The sequence below is a fragment of the Myodes glareolus genome, chromosome 2, assembly GCF_982192425.1.
Source record: "Myodes glareolus chromosome 2, mMyoGla1.1, whole genome shotgun sequence".
In the NCBI taxonomy this organism is placed as follows: domain Eukaryota; kingdom Metazoa; phylum Chordata; class Mammalia; order Rodentia; family Cricetidae; genus Myodes; species Myodes glareolus.
The window spans coordinates 72,415,158-72,430,106 of NC_142027.1; the positions used below are offsets into that span (position 1 = coordinate 72,415,158).

At 40.9% G+C, this 14,949-nt stretch overlaps 1 protein-coding gene across 1 annotated transcript in view; it reads left to right on the forward strand.

Annotated features, from left to right (window-relative positions):
* Positions 1-14,949, forward strand: part of Fgf12 (fibroblast growth factor 12) — a 532,634-nt gene that overhangs the window by 3,630 nt on the left and 514,055 nt on the right. The window lies entirely within an intron of this gene.

Sequence of the window (14,949 nt, forward strand, 5' to 3'; positions counted from 1 at the left end):
GGGTTTGCTGACAGCTTCAGAGGACGCGTCCATGATCATCATGGCAGGGAGCTTGGTGGCAGGCAGGTATGGTTCTGGAGCAGTCGCCGAGAGCTCCCATAGGATAATGATCAGAGGCAAAAAGAAAGAGAGAAAGAAAGAGGAGGATACTAATAGGCAATGGTGTGAGCTTTTGAAACCTTAAAGCCCACTTTCCCCAGTGATGCGCCTCCTCCCACAAGGTCACAGCTCCTCCCCTTTCCAGAGAGTTCCACCAACTGTGTACAAAGCACTCCACTATGGGGGCTATTCTAATCCAGACCACCACACCCACCTAGTGATGCCACTAGCCGGCCAGTAACCATTGATCTCAGACCTCACCACTCTTGGTCTACATTTCAGGCATTGCCCCAGAGCTTGTGAAGGATGCTGACTCTCAGGCTCTTTCCAGATTTATAATTCAAATCCGTATTTCAGACAAACCACATGGTTGTTTGTATGTGTGTTAAAGTTTCAGAACCACTTGTCTCAACCGTGCGAAGCAGATTGTAACTGGAAGCTTCCGCATAAGATGACTTAGTGGAGAAGCTTGGATAGACATCATCTGTTCTGTGTGGTGGTTTGAGTGTGTGGAGTCAGGCCTCAGACCTCTGTTTGCTTTGGGGGAAAAGTAGGAAAGAAAGCCCGCCTTGTGGTTTGAACCCTAAACAGACTCACTTTCAAGAACCCCTTCCGTTCTTACTCTAGCCATTTACTTTCCGTGCGCCATTATATTTAAACATGTATTCCCTAAGTTCTCTGTGAGCTCCTGTTGTGTTACTGCTGTTAGCCCATGCTTAAGTGATGGTAGTGGACTGCTTAAGCCAGGATGCATCTTAGCAGAGTGCAGGATGCTTCCTTCCATTGTATTGCATTCTCTGATACCATTGTTCTGCACTGTCTTTCCTGATTTTTGTGTTTACTGGCTATTTTTAATAGAGCGCTCTATGCAGCTGAAATACTGTTTGTTGTTAATATGGTGCATTTCTTACACCAGCAATCAAGTGATTTTTATTTAAACAAATACTTAATGAGTACCTATGTACCCGTCATGCTTAGTACTGAAAGTCTAAGAGAAAACTAAGTAAAATGTGGTAGCTCATGGCTATAATTTCAGCACCCAGGGACTAGTGACAGGAGAATGAGTTTGAGGATAGCCTCCACAATATAGTTAGTTTGAGTCTAGCCTGGGCTACTTGAGACTCTGTCTAGGTAGCAAAAGCTAAGACATAAGCCTTGCTCTCCTACCCCATGTCCTTGCTAATAGATTGGTTAGTCTTCTTGAGGGCATAATTTGAGTTTTTAACATTTCAGCAGGTACCCTGGAGTCCACCTCTGGAAAAATGATTTATTTTCCATAGCAGGGACACTGGTTTTACATGCTGAGTCGGACAGACAGTAGTTTTAAACATCACTTTCATGCGTTGAGATGATTCCAGCCAGGGAGAGATAAAGCAGATATTTTACATGGGCATTGCGGAGCACATCAATTTCTTTCTGGAGTACAGAAGGCAGGAAACCAACTTGTTTTCCCAACAGAGACTTGCTCATGCCCTCCGGTGGAGAAAGGAAATGCTTTCGCAGTCCTTAATTTAGCAGAACTGGGAAGTAGTTTTGTGAAAAGTCGCTTCCTCTTTAAACAACAATGAGAACCAGAGAGACAGTTGCAGTGGGAGAGGTCAAATCTAACGTTTGATGTGGTGGAATGGGCACCAGCTGCAGGAGGTACAGCTTCTTGCCCAGTTTTAGGGGTGGTACTTTGAAGAAATCTCTTTGCCTTTCCGGGACTCAAGATTTCTAAGTAGTCCAGAGCGTTTGGCTCGTTTGATTCAAAGGCTCGCTGAATTGCCATGTTGTTCCCGGCATGTGGCTCAGTGCAGGGTTGGAGATGTGTATCCTGGCTCCCAGGGTTGGAGATGTGTATCCTGGCTCCCATTCTCGGCACTTGCAGCTGGGACCCACAAGCAGACTCTGGAGATGTTTATTGCAGACACGCTACTGCTCCATTCATCCTTCCGAGTCCTTGTAGGTGACCCAGGAGGCTAGAATGCACAATTCTATTGTAATTAGAGAATTCGAGAGCAGACTGAATGTCCACAGCAGTAATGCCTTCCTTTGCTTTCTACCTTGGTTTCTTCAAAAGAAAAGTCTCTGTGTGGGAGAACACGTGAACACCGACTATGCTGTGTTCCCTTCTGAAAGTGATTCCACCTGACCAGCTGCGTAGCTGGGAATGGATTGTATGACTTAAGCAGCCGTTAGCAGATTTGTTATCCCCAGCAATGGGTGCAGGGGTGACCACTTTCTTAGTCTTGCCTTTTTATTCTTTCCAGCCACATCCCACTACATTTATAATATAAACTTTTTCCATAACTGAATTTGTTATTAAGTTACTATTGGCACGAGGACTTTGTTTTGAAATAGTTATGTTTAACATTTTTGTTGGTTGGTTGGTGGTAGCTGGAGATTTATCAGGTAGAGTATGCATTGAATGGGTTTAAAACACTGTGTAAATTCTGTCCATCAACAGATTTTCTCCCATTGTAACCACAGGGCACCCGGGGTACATGGCACTTGGCTATTAAGGAAGCACTCAGGAAATCAGGCATGGTGGTTCTGATGAAACTAGAGCAAGGAACTGTGTTTAATCAGGACCACTGTAGGGCTCCTGCCTTGGTTTTTTTTTTTTATTAGCATTATTTAGTGTTAAAGAGAGCTCGGGCATCAAAGAAAGATTTTATGCCTCCATTATAGACTTGGAATAGAAAATAAGTATATAAAAGAAATGACAAGAAACTGAGGCTAGTGACAAGTCATTCATCTTATTAGTATCCTTGCTTATAGGACACGGTATAGTTTTCCTGGGACCTATGCAAATAAACTAATTTGAGCTTTCTTATCTCTCCAGTTATGTTTTAAAGTCCGCTTCTCTTTTCTTCACAAATGTGAGGTTCTCACCCAGAGAAGTTAAGTGACATGGCTGTTGTGAAGTCACTGACGGTACCTTGGCAGAAGTCCAAAAGGACACCTGTTGTCTGTGCACAGATACTTTCTCTTGTCCCTAATATCTACGCTGCTTGGATGTTGGCCTAAAAGAGACCCCATTACTGAGGAGTCAAAGAGCACCTCTCATCGAAAGAAAATGTAGGCTGGCCTCAACATCCCTATGGCTGGTCCTGCAGACATGGGATCATAGGCTTTGGTTCTACTCTGTCTGCATTTAGCCAGAGGAATAGCCCAAAGGGATGGACAGCAGAAAAAACGATCCAGGAGCTCTTACAGGCTGTTCAAAGGATCACCAAGTACAAATAACTTTTCTGTAGCAAGAAGAGGCAGCCATCCCAATCTATGCCCTGGAATCTCCCCTGATCCTACAGTAACCACCCATGAGAAGCAGTCAGGCTTGTATTAGATCCTCAAATACAGTCTGTGTTCAAATAGACTAAGCAGACCTCAGTCCAAGGCAAATTGAGGAATTCATCTCCAGCTATTTGGAAACTGGAAAAATGTTTCTGGCCTCAAAACACGTTAAAGTGTTTTTCGTTTTTGCTCCAACTTTCATTCACATACTAAATTCTATAAATAAGGTAATTAAAAAGCATCTTTTATATGATTGCTCTAATTGGGGATGAAAATCTGGGAAATCTGAAACCGCCTTTCCAGAGGCTCCTTTTGCATTTCAAAATAGTTTCTCCCTTTCCAGTACTACTCAGAACTGAATTTAGTTCAGTTCTGTGTTGTTGTTTCTCTAGGATTTAAGGAAGAAATATTTGCTGTGTGGCAAGGAGAAAGACTCTGCAAATCATGCTTTATTTGTGAGCCTGCAAATTCCAAAGAAGATGTGGTGCGGATATTTACCTACGGGCCTTATGTCAGCATCAGCATCAAAAGACAAAAGCAGTGATGCAAATACAGGAAGGCTCTCCATAATCCGAGGAAGGGAGGCAGACAGATGCACAAGGACCATCAGCATCCATCTTTGAGTGTCAGATGATGGGTGGATTGAATCAATGAGCAGTATTTTTGAGGATTGATGTGTTAGATGTTCTGAGGTTGAACTTTGAAAACTAATATATACACACTGGTGGAATGCTGAGGCTATATTGGTTGCTGGGGTTGTAGAACAAACATGGAACAAGACCAGAAGTCCTGTGCTTAAGTTCTGTTTCCTCTACTTATTCCATAAAGGATCCTTGGAGGAAAAAAATCCTTTTATATCTCAGTGTCCTTGACCCATCTTCCTGCCCTTTCCCTACCTTTCCTTTCCTCTTCCACCCTCCCTTTCTTCTTCTTCCTCCTTCTCTTCCTCTCCTTTTTCTGCCCATTTTCACTCTCCTATTGTAGAGAAATCAGCTATCTTGTCAGCTTTCTAATATTCTGTTTTGATCCCTACGCATGCTTGCTATGGAAAATAAAACATAATGGATCATAGTCCAAATTATCACTTTGATTAAAGATTCATTGTTAAGCTAGCATTTTTAAGTTGTTGATATATATATATATATATATATATATATATATATATATATATATATATCTCAAGCTCTCACTATGTAGCCCCAGTTGGCCCGAAACTCAGTGTGTAGACCAGGCTAGACATAAACTCACAGAAATCCACCTACTTCTGCTTTCAGAGATTAAAACCATGAGTCACCATGCCCAGCTCTAAGCCACTTTTTTATGTAATAATTCTCAAGATTGAGATTTTGAGCATGGAACTGGGTTGGCAATCAATTTTGTTCTGAGCGAAGAAGCCTTAAGCCTGGTGAAATTATCATTGGGAATATTAGTTACTTTTATGTCGATGAGAGCAAAATACCTTACAGAGACAGTTCTCTCAATGGAGGCTTTATTTCAGCTCACAGTTTCAGAAGAATCTCTGTCAATCACCATGAAGAAGACATTATGGGACAGCAATGACATTATCTGAGGCAGCACGAGTGTGAACAGGGGGTATCTGGCACAGTCCAGAAAGCAGAAGTTACATCTGGTGTCAGGGAGTGGTATGCTCATCAAACACCCACCCTGGTGATGTACCTTCCACAGTAAACTTTACCATCTACAGGCTCCAAAAACTTCAAAATAGAGGCACCCACTGGAGCCAGGAGCTTGTTGGGGCCATCTCTTGACATGGGTCATAATATTTAGCATTATGTGTGATATGGCCATAAATTTGCATTGATGGATAGCCATGGAGCCCCATGGAAATTGCCCTGTCTTAGAAGTTTGGAGGTCTAGATTTGAATCCTGTTTCGTGTCTGAACTCATTATGTGAGTTTGATGTGCTCATTTCCCCTCCCCCTACCTTGCCTTGCTCTTCATCTGTGAAACAAAAGAACACAGAGGCAGAAGTCTCTGGTTTTGAGGAATTCTGAGAATTTGTGGGGTTGTGTAGAGAAAACAGGAGATGTTCGCTTTATGACTTATGGCCTTTAGATAATGTGGTAGCGTTTTGCTCAGCAGCTTCAGCATTATGTTCTTATAACATCTTTTAATTTTAATCTTTATATGTATCCTTCTTACAATTAAGGTTGTTTTTTTCATGTGAAGTTGATGCAGTATCTTCCGTCTTCCAGACCTAGCAAGCACGTTCCACTGAGAAGAGGCAGAAGTAACAATCACGCCAAGCACTCTGTGCTGACTGCTTTACTCGTGTTACAGGCACGAGATTCGACTATCTTTTAGTTTCCGTCATCAGACATGCATTCTTCAAAACCAAGTGCATGCAGTTCTTTTGTCTTTAGATAATTCGGAAACCGTAGGGATCTCTTGCAACACTCAGGTCTCTGCTGCTCCTTCGAGACAGAAATATTGTTATTTCCCATGGAAACCTACTTAGTAGAATGGATTGATACTTACTCTGAATTTCTTAGTTATGCAAAGGGTGAAAGCAAAATATTTAACAGCTTTAACGTATTTAAAAACATAAATTATGATCAGGAATACTTGAGATTCTATGGTGGCTGTGAAGACACTGTTTGTGGGCATATGACCTGATATCAATAACAAGCAACACACCATGGACAAATAACATATTGAATTATGCAAAGGGTAGTATGATTGGATTAGTGACTGAACCGAGTGGATTTTTATTGTTTTTCACATATCCCACCAATCCAATATTCTAGATAATTTATTGAAGTCGAAGCATGGTGCAGTGAGTATCGGGCTCAGTTATAAGCTGTTGAATAGATTTATTTAAACTTTACCAAATCTTTCTCTTCATGCCTCACGATTTCACACTCTGTTCATGCCAGACATCGAGAGGACATTTGAAAAGATAACGGTTTTCGAAATGAGGTTTCTATAGCTTTGACTTTGTATTAGGTACTGTACTTTTCACACCATCCCGTTTAATCGTCACAGCAATCTCACATCATTCATAGTTTATGACCTGGAAAACTCAAGCAAAATGATGGCGAGTAATTTGCACTTGAACCCACAAAAGTCCTGGGTTGTGGACTATCTTCAGAACGTGACCTCGAACACTGCCGAATCTTAGGTGTGCTTTACTCTAGTCTGGTATGACCGTCACCTTTCCTCCCTTAAAGAGAAAACAGCTGTGCACATACAGATTTCACTAACTCTCAGGGCACCCAGTATCTGCTTGTTCATGGCTAGTAAACTGAACGTCTTGCTGACACCAAGAGTGCGAGATAGCAAGGTATTTAATAACCGTTAACATGTTTGTGAACATGAATTATGATCTGAAATACTGGTGATATGATAGTAACTAAGGAAAAACAAAACAGCGCTTGTGGCTATATGCGCATATAAGCCCCAAGTCAAGGCAAGTCAGGCTTGAAGAGTTATTGTAAGCTCCTTCTGACTCTCAGGTGGGTTCAAGAAGGAACCTGGTACTTTTATATACCTCAAGTTGGTTCCAACTCCAGTGGCTTAATCAATCAAGGACCATAGCATCTTTTTAACCCCCACACTACATAGCTGCCGTGATTACCTGGGAAAGCCACTGCACACTGGAAGTTACATATAGCATTTGCAAGCTTTTTACTCCTTTAACCAGCAAAGATACAGCTGTGTGTCTTTCCTCCTGATTTGTAGAAGGGCTTTCTTTCAAAATTAACGGGGGTCAGTAAGGAAAAGACATCAAGAGCCAAGTTAAAGCCAGAACTCAGTGATAGCCTATGTTTGTTGCTTTGGCTGTTCCTTTTATCATCTGTTCCTTTGAGGCTGAAGAGCCCCACCATCACGTTAACTCCTCAGCATAGAGCTGGATGTGCCCTCTGGTATCCTGTGCACCACTGTGGGAGACCACAGTTGACGCATGGTGGTGGTGATAGCTGATGCTGGAAGCTGGAGTCTTTTTAATCTCCATGGCATTATCCTTTCTTCCCTTAGCACTGACCCTCCACCCTGCCTAGATACCAGCTGCAATGGTCTAACTTGATTACCTTCCTCCATATATTCTTTCAACTGCTGATCCTTGTAGCTTCTATTATTTTTCATACCTTGGCTAAGTTGATTTCATTCACTTTCCTCTGGTTAGGACTACTAGAGTATCAGGCAGCTGTGGGCTGCAATTTAACAAGATAGTTGGGACCCGCTGGTTTAAATCATACAATAAAAGCAAACAGTGTTGATCTTAGCTGGTACAACGGATATTTGAATTAAACTTTTATTAACTTGTTTTCTCTCTCTGACCTGAATGAAGTTCTGTTTCCTCAGAAGAGCAAACTTGACTATTGGAGCAAAAATGTCAATATTGTTGGTTAGGTCAGGGACAGGATTGCTGGGCTCCACACCCAGAGGGTCTCATTGCATCGTCTGTGATGGACCTTGGAGAATGCTCTCTTACGAACTTGCCAGAGGACACTGCTGCTACTCTAGAGATTGATTTTTAAGAACTATAGTCATAGAAAACCTATTTTAATATTGACTTGCACTTCAATTTGACTCTAGAAATAGATTTTTATTTTTCTGATTGTTCAAGAATAAGGAATCGGGGTAGCAGTCTCAGGATGAAAAGCCATACATAGCTTAAAAGAGTAAATGGCGTTATATCTTGGAAATAAACCACAGAAATAGTTAATTATACAAGGTTGTGGATTTGGTGGTCATTTAGCTACCATTTTGCTCTATGTTCTGCTTATCATTGGGACTAGTGATAAAAGAACACAGTTTATTTTATGTGAAAAACACCTTTGAAGTCAGCAACGAAAGATATGGGCAAACAAGAACTTAGCAAGTACTGACTGCTAGTGATGCAGGAGAAAATTTATAGTCTAAATTTGCTTTTACCTATATAGCTTCTGCATAGATTGCTCTGGAAGCCATGACTAAAATAATGGTTGTGTCATCTGTAATCGCTTCATAGAAAAGAAATGTAATGTGTACGAACGCAAGAGAAAAAGGTCCAAATCCGGGAATAAGTTAGTATTTATAGAAAGGATGAATCTTAAACATTGGAAAAGCGTCGTATGGTGAAGGAGTGGTAAAAACCACAGTAGAGAGTGTAGCATCAGCAACCAGGAAGATGTAAACGATGGTCTGGTTCATCCATCCATCAAATAGATACTTGTGCTGGTTGCCAGCTCTCTTCTAGGGGCTGAATACAGTGGTGAAAGTGTAGAATGTTTACCTTCGTGGTGCATAAAGAGGTGGGAACAGGAAACATGGAAGAATGAAAAATGAAGGAAGGTCAGGAGGAAATTGTGGAAGCCTATTACAAATTATGTAATATTGGTGGTGATTTCAGTCACCTGTCAAAAGACCACAGTTGATGTGATCACTGAAAAAAAAAATTAGATACCTTGGGGATTTTCGATCACAAAGCTTCAATTATTCAGTAGTTTTTAAAGAACACGTTTGCTGCAGAAAAGCAAAGCGCACCAGTGAACCCACTAGCATGGCCGGCAGACGTGCCCCAACCCACTGCTCCCCTTTGTGACGTCCACCGACAAATGCTGTGGCACATTCCCGCTGCCTTCCTGTTGCTGTTGACTCCTAACTTCTGCAGGTACTGACATGGAAAGTTTGTGACTTATATTTTTGGGAGAAATGCCCAGACAATCTTTCAGAATGTATCAAGTTTAAAAGATGACTCTCTGAACATCTGTAAATAATTAGCAAGTTTCAAGAAAATAAACACAGAACTAAAACTATGCAAAGACTAATAATATCCTTATATGTTGCAATTGCGTTTTGTGAGATTCTTCTATTCTTAAATGTATGAAAGATTTGTGTGACACGTTTGTGTTCAGTCTTAGTCACGCTCTTGTGGTAGTATGTTTGGATATTCACAAGACCTTTATTTTAAGGAGAGGGAGAAGCCAATGGCAATTTCTGAATTTGGCTTTGGTGTGCTTACATTCTAACTGACAACATTGGTCGAGATTCCTATTCTCACTGTTTTAGATTTTCCTATCCTTATAATGGAGATAAAAACACTAGCTAATATTAGTGGCTATTAATCGACCTGTTTTGAAGATTAAATTAGATATGAAAGTGCTTAGCTTGTATTCCCATATAATAATCACTTAGCAAAGCGTTGTTATTTATTTTAAGTACTGTATCTCAAAACTGCCTCATTATAACCTCTGGTTGAAAGTCAGCCTAGGTCTTTTGTTGAGTCTGATGGATTCAGACTTGCTTAATGTTTAAAACCTTTTTGGTTGTTCTGAGAATGAATGCAGGGTCTTTAGCAATGGTAGGCTCATAGTATACCCCTGGGCAACACTTCCAAGCCTGACTGTTTCGACGAACTCCACACACATACTAATAGCCATCATCTTTCATTACAAGTCAGCGTAAAAGCCACTCTGCAAGGCGGGCAATGGTGGTGCACGCCTATAATCCCAGCACTCAGGAGACAGAAGCAGGTAGCTCTCTGAGTTCTAGGCTATCCTGGTCTACAGAGGGAGTTCCAGAACAGCTAGTTTCTACACAGAGAAACTCTGTCTCAAAAAACAAAACAAAGCAAAAAGTCACTCTGCAAATATATGGCCTTTTCATCTAAGTCAAAAATCCACCCAAGGAAAGCAGACGCTGCCAAACTAGATGGCCACATTCAAGGAATGAAGACAGGAATGGGGCATTGCATAGAGGAGGTCTCAGACTGGCTGGTAAATGTTCATGAATAACACTTTTCAAATAACAGGCATCAGGGGATTTTCGTCTTGAAACTCTAAGAATGGTTAGACAGATGGCAAGGACAGCTTGATCTTTTCTCTGAGTCAAGGTCTTTTGATCTCCATTGACCACTGATTCAAGCCTGAGTAGGGAAGGTGGATGTGCAGCAGCCTCCTGGGACACTCAACCTTCTGATGTGTAGAAACGGCCTCCTGAGTGCAGAGATGGCCCCTCTTCATCTTCTTCCATTGGTTTACTATTTTTGTCACAATTATGGAGGTTCGTTCACACAGACAGTAGTTTCTTGTCCCTTCTCCCATTTTTATAGAGTCAATAGCTTTGAATTGTGTCATATTTACCTCCACAACCTATATAATATTCACTTCTTACCTTCCCAACCCAGAATGCAATTGTCCATCCTTTCGTCTTCCAGGCTTTCTTCTTAATTTTGGTTAGGTAGGCATTTACGAGCCACACTATTATGATTATGAAAATAAGTTCTCTTCGTGACCAGCAAATTGAACTATGAAGGCTTTTCTGCTTGTCTTAAGATGTTTTTATACACTTGGTAATTGACTTGTTTTCAGAGGGCTCCACTTTCTCTGGATCACATGCTATTATTTTCCTGCCGGTGACACACTCATCCACTCTTCACGACAGCCAGCAACAGAATACACATCCTGAGCTTCACATGCTGCTAGGGGTTGACAAACGATATACTACAGCAAATACCATTATAAACATGGTAACACAGGCTAGAGGTTGTGGAAAGGGCAGAGATTCAACCTGACTTCAAGACCCGTGTTTGCAAATGTCTCCACTCTCATTATTAAAGACATCAGTTCCCATAAAAAACCTTTTTGTCAGTTTGAAATAAGCCCAAATTAATAACTTCCCGTCATTGCCAGACTCTTTATGGTCCTGAGAGACTTTGGCGTGATTTTAGAATCTACATTTTTTCCCTGTGCCATCTGAGACAAAGGGAAGATGTGACCCAGTCTTGGTGAAGTCAAGACTGAAACTCAGATTTTAAAATTCCTATACTAATGTTCTCCCTACCAAGTCATATCAGTTCTCCATCCTCGTGCCCAGCTGACTATTAATATGATTAAAAATTCTAAGTTGTGACTATGAGGCTCAGAAATCTGGAAGTACTGATTTTAAGAACCTCTGAAAATGGAAGAACAGCATTTTGGATGAAGTCTGTGTGTACTCTGTATGTAGGTTTGGGGGGTCCAAACTTCTACAACACTGGACAAGAATGGCTCACTACCACCACAGAGTCCTCACTACCAATTTGTTTTGAAAGATCAAAGGGTCAGAGCTTTAAACCCAAAGGACAGAACTGTCTTCATGTGTACAGGTTAATGTCGATTGAGTTGAAATTCATGCAACACATTCAGGGACAGAACGTTTGGATGTGGCATCTTGTAACACCCTTTTCAAATGTTCACAGGTTTACAGTGTCTTAAAAGCACACATCAGCAATATATACATACACGTAACAATATACATAAGCATCATATATATGTAATGAGACAGGGAATGATGTCTCCCCTTTCTCCTTAAGGGTGTGATGTATTCTGTTAAGTAAATAGTTGTAAAACTGCATTAAAGGTTATCAAATACTGTATTATAGAGCCACTACGAAGAACAAGGGCACATCATTTATTGGCCACTTCATCAGGAAGGTAACACTCAGTAACGCGTTATTTGCTGAAAACAAGATCCAACAACCCCAGTGAGATCTTGCAACACCTTCCACCATACGTCACTCTTTTGTAGGCACAGATACTTGGATTGCATTTTTTCTCAACAATGTTTTTCTTAGTTCTCATCTGCTGTGTTGACTTCTGTCACACTTTGTTACCGTCTGCCCGAATCTTGGGTCTGCCCCCCCCAATTATGCACTCCATGAAGGCAAAGGTTAATTCTTTCCTCTTTGTTATCTCAGTGACTTGGCACAAACTAAGCCTTCGTTAGAAAGTTAACGGGAAAGGTCAGAATATTATATATATATATATATATATATATATATATATATATATATATATATTTATATAAAGCAAGGCTTGATTTTTTTCCAGCAATTTTTTTATTTTTTATTAAAAATTTCCACCTCCTCTCATTTTTCTCCCCCTCCCCCCCACTCCCCCTCCCCTTCCCTCTCCAGTCCAAAGAGCAGTCAGGGTTCCCTGCCCTGTGAGAAGTCCAAGGTCCTGCCCCCTCCATCCAGGTCTAGGAAGGTGAGCTTCCAAACAGACTAGGCTCCCACAAAGCCAGTAAATGCAGTAGAATCAAAACCCAGTGCCATTGTCCTTGGCTTCTCAGTCAGCTCTCATTGTCAGCCACGTTCAGAGAGTCTAGTTTGATCACATGCTCCATCAGTCCCAGTCCAGCTGGCCTTGGTGAGCTCCCATTAGATCAGCCCTGCCGTCTCAGTGGGTGGACGCACTGACTTCCTTGCTCATGTTCTCCCTCCTTCTGCTCCTCATTTGGACCTTGGGAGCTCAGTCAGTGCTCCAATGAGGGTCTCTGTCTCTATCTCCATCCATCGCCAGATGAAGGTTCTATGGTGATATGCAAGATATTCATCAGTGTGACTATAGGATAGGGCCAGATCAGGTGCCCTCTCCTCAGCAGCCTAAGGAACAAGCTGGGGACATCTCCTTGGACACAAGAATACTTCTTAAAATAATTAATATGGTGGCCAAAGCTGTCGATGATGACAATGCTAACGTTTTGAGAGAATGTGATTCTTGTGGCCCCAGATTCTCCTTTAATATGCTTTCTTAGGTATGTCTACCCAAAAACTGAGATGTGGTAATACTTTCTTTCTTAAAGTGAAATGTTGCGAGGGGTTCTAGCTTCTTCTCTGCTCTGTTTCCAGTGACACAGCTCTAAAGTTGAAATGTGTCTTGTTTATTGTGATGTTAAGGGCTTTATTTGGGTTTTATTGCCAAGTAAAATTCCAATTTTGTTTCAGTTGAGCGCATTAAATGTAGTGAATCTTAAATTTCAATAACTGTGACTACAATATAATTTTATTTCAAGAAGTATGATTTTCTAGGTTCATGTATGTGTGGTCTTTGCTTTTATTCTATATTATTCATGTATTTTAAGACTATTATGCTCTATTTTGGACTCCTAATTTAAAAGAACCTAGTCAAAGTAGAATATGCATATGAAATGAGCTCATTAATGATATGTTAAAGGCACTGAAGTTGCTTAACATGGAAAAGCGAAAGCTCAGGAAATATGCTAATTACCACTCTTGGCCTGAAGTGACTGGAGAAAAAATATTTAGAAGGAGATTTTTGGTCTCATCTGTTGCTAAAGGGATGGGCAACATTAGGTGTTCACACAGGCGAACCGTGGTTTCCATTCTAAAAATTTGTATAAGAGCTAATGACATTTGAGATTTTATCCTTTCTCACTTCTGAACAAAACATTCTCTCCAATTATACGTTGGTTCTGTATTTCTCTCTGGAAAGAAAGAATCAATAAAACCACTAGTTACCCCAAGACAACTGACCTAAAAGATGTACTTTGTGACAGCTGGAAGTTCAAAGAAGGTTGTGGAGAACCCAGGTGTGGATGTGACATGTGTCCCACTGGAACTTTTCCATTATTCCATTGTTCTGAAGATTACTGGATGCCCGACTTTGTGTTGGTGTGATTGGCCGTCACATAAACTGGGATGAATGACCAAACTCGATACATTAAGCAGTGCGCCTCTGCCCATGGGGCTGGGGCTGGGTGGATTCTGTGATTGAAGGCAGCTTGTGGTTAGGAGTTACAGAATTCCACAATGTGTTCCAGATGACTGCTTTGTTCTCAGGAGGCTGAAATAAATGTGTGGGAGGATGTCTTGTAGCCTTCCTTTTGGAACAGCCTTTCTTGGGATGGATTTTTACACGTTCATCAGTACCGGTAATATCCCCGTAGGTAGAGTTTTGTGAGAGCCATGATCACTGTGGACTCACCCCTTTTCTATGCAGTGAACATGTGGAGGAAAGGGCAGGGCAGACAGGTCCAACGTGACTTACTGGTTATGGAAAACGCTAATGAATGAAAAAAATGATAGGGCTATCAACAGCCGGAAAGCTGCTTCGTCTGCCCACTCCCCAGTCCAAAATCTGGCAGCTATTTATCTTAAAGTCATAAAAAGATAAGGCTGGAATTTGGTATCAAAGGAGGTCTGAAAACAAGATAAGAGGAAGAAAGAGGAGAGTTACAGACACATCGAATCTATCAGCTGACCCAATAACAGTTTTCTAGAGAATAAGACAAAATTACAAACATATTCTCAGACAGGCAAAGGCAAGCATCTTTTCATGATCATAGCACTATCATGAAATAATATTTATAACTGGGGCAATTATATATATGTATATAATTTATGTATAATATGAAACCTCTTTTCTCTTTTACTTAAAAAAATAAACGCTGTTTTAGGAGAAATAATTACTTAAAATGATATTGCAATTAGACTAGGATGCTTAATTGTTCGTTTTCTTTGATCTTATGTAAAGCTATACTTTCTTCATTTGCATTTTAAGTTCTAACTTACTGAAATATTTAAGCAACTAAACATTCTAAAATGCTTAGCAGGACAAATTTCCATATTATCGAAGCCAAAGATAATACCAGCAAAAGAAAGTACCATGCTGTGTGAGTGTAGCTGTCCAGTGTAAGGAAGCACAAGGGCACACTCATTCACAGTGTTTGGAGTCAGGGTAGCAGCTACACTCGCATGTGAAGGGGCTGGATGGGCGTGAGAGTGGCTTCTAAACTTCAGGACTATGTTCTTTTCTTTGTGATTTGGATGTGGGCTGCAGA